The sequence below is a fragment of the Anabrus simplex genome, chromosome 7 (genome assembly GCF_040414725.1).
Source record: "Anabrus simplex isolate iqAnaSimp1 chromosome 7, ASM4041472v1, whole genome shotgun sequence".
Taxonomy (NCBI): domain Eukaryota; kingdom Metazoa; phylum Arthropoda; class Insecta; order Orthoptera; family Tettigoniidae; genus Anabrus; species Anabrus simplex.
The window spans coordinates 119,862,757-119,864,869 of NC_090271.1; the positions used below are offsets into that span (position 1 = coordinate 119,862,757).

Below are 2,113 nucleotides of genomic sequence, written 5' to 3' on the forward strand. Positions count from 1 at the left end.
GGAAGCAGCCATGGTTTAGGAATGGGTTATCTCGGATATAAGGGCTGCCGACACTGGGGCTCGAACTCCATTCTTCTGAATGCAAGACAACAAATTTATGAGCACACCGCGTGTCCAACTCACTCGGTGAACACGTTAAGTCCTTGTGCTTCTGTACGCCGATGCCCACCATTCAGTCTATGGTCCATGATTATCAATAATGAAGTCAATACTAATGCCATCGGCCTTGCGTGCCACTAACAAATTTTATAGCTTCCAGAGACACTGACTGATATGCTTGAATTTTGTCCCGCAGGTGTTCTGTCGTTGGACTGGGCTAGGATCGAACCCGCCAACTTCAGCAAAGAAAGTCAATGCTCTACCATCTGAGCCATCTAATGTACTTGTAGAATTGTTCTCGCCATTAAAGAGATGAAGTGTTCGTTGACAAATACTGGTATTGCGATAACAATCATCCGAGTTGTTGTTATCAGTGTTGGCTGCTTCTGTGTCGCGATGAGTTGAAGTGTTCTAATATTTGAGAAAGCAGACGTGTTACAGTGGCAACTGTCTTATGTAATGTCACTCATGACTGCAGCTCACTCGGTGAATGTGTGGTAGCGTGGCCGAGCGGTCTAAGGCGCTGGTTTAAGGCACCAGTCTCTTCGGAGGCGTGGGTTCGAATCCCACCGCTGCCATGAATTTTATATTGCATACCTTGTTCCCGAAACTAACTTCTTCTTATCTTAATATGTTTACACTCGAGGGTTGGTCTTTCGGACTCGGCGAGGGATCCCACCTCTGCCACCTCAAGGGCAGTTGTTCCTTATTGCCTCATTAAACAATCCATGATTACGAGCAGCTCTTACTAATAAAGAAGGCCTCCTTCGTCATTTGTTAGACGAAGTGCATGTTGACAGATAATACGAAATTAATAACAGTCATTCGAATGTGTGCTATCGGAGTTCTTCTTCCAGGTCTTGTGTGTTATCTGTTTTATAGCGAGAAAATGCTTGATGCATAACCAGCAGTCTTACTTTCCTGAGAGTTAACACTGTGCGTGTCACTAACAATGGTGTGGTAGCGTGGCCGAGCGGTCTAAGGCGCTGGTTTAAGGCACGAGTCTCTTCGGAGGCGTGGGTTCGAATCCCACCGCTGCCAATGATTTTACATGAACAACCCCTAGTTTCCATAAGTAGAATTCTAAAATTGTGTAAATATCGAAGCAGCTCAACGGTGAAGTCATTGCTTCTTTCCTTTGATCTGTCTATCTATGTAATAATGTGGAGTTAATTGTAAGAATAGAAGAGGTGAGTTGAGTATTAGCTTATGACTTAACTGATCTCCTGAGCAATGTATTGATCTGGTGAAAGTTGAGAAAAGAAGCCTGTTTCATATTTATTTTCTGATTCGTTGCATTTTGGAAAAATGTATGTTGGAGTCACGAACAACCGAGTTCATGGGGAGGAGAACATTAATGGCAATTAAGTTACGCTGAAGGATGTGGAGAAGAATAGAATTGCCATAAAACAGCAGAAATAGATGAAAATAGATCAGAAATGATTACACGCAGTGAGAAGAGAGAAATAATAGGTATAATATGGAACTTGCGTAAAGTACCTTGTGAATGGCCGAAAGCAGTAATTGCACCCATTTAAAAACATGGAAAAGGAAGGTGTGTGCCTCTATGGCGAAGTGGTTAGTGTGATTAGCTGCCACCCCCGGAGGCCCGGGTTCGATTCACGGCTCTGCCACGAAATTTGAAAAGTGGTACGAGGGCTGGAACGGGGTCCACTCAGCCTCGGGAGGTCAACTGAGTAGAGATGGGTTCGATTCCCACCTCAGCCATCCTGAAAGTGGTTTTCCGTTGTTTCCCACTTCTCCTCCAGGCAAATGCCGGGATGGTACCTAACTTAAGGTCACGGCCGCTTCCTTCCCTCTTCCTTGTCTATCCCTTCCAATCTTCCCGTCCCCCCGCAAGGCCCCTGTTCAGCATAGCAGGTGAGGCCGCCTGAGCAAGGTACTGGTCACCCTCCCCTGTTGTATCCCCCGAACCAGAGTCTGAAGCTCTAGGACACTGCCCTTGAGGCGGTAGAGGAGGGATCCCTCGCTGAGTCCGAGGGAAAAACCGACC

General features: G+C 46.1%; 2 non-coding genes across 2 annotated transcripts; both read left to right on the top strand.

The window, feature by feature from the left end:
- Positions 1-595: 595 nt before the first annotated feature.
- Positions 596-677, top strand: TRNAL-AAG (transfer RNA leucine (anticodon AAG)). Its single transcript has one exon. It is a non-coding gene; the product is annotated as a tRNA-Leu (tRNA).
- A 381-nt stretch (positions 678-1,058) lies between these two features.
- On the top strand, positions 1,059-1,140 carry TRNAL-AAG (transfer RNA leucine (anticodon AAG)). The gene has a single exon. It is a non-coding gene; the product is annotated as a tRNA-Leu (tRNA).
- Positions 1,141-2,113: the final 973 nt, after the last annotated feature.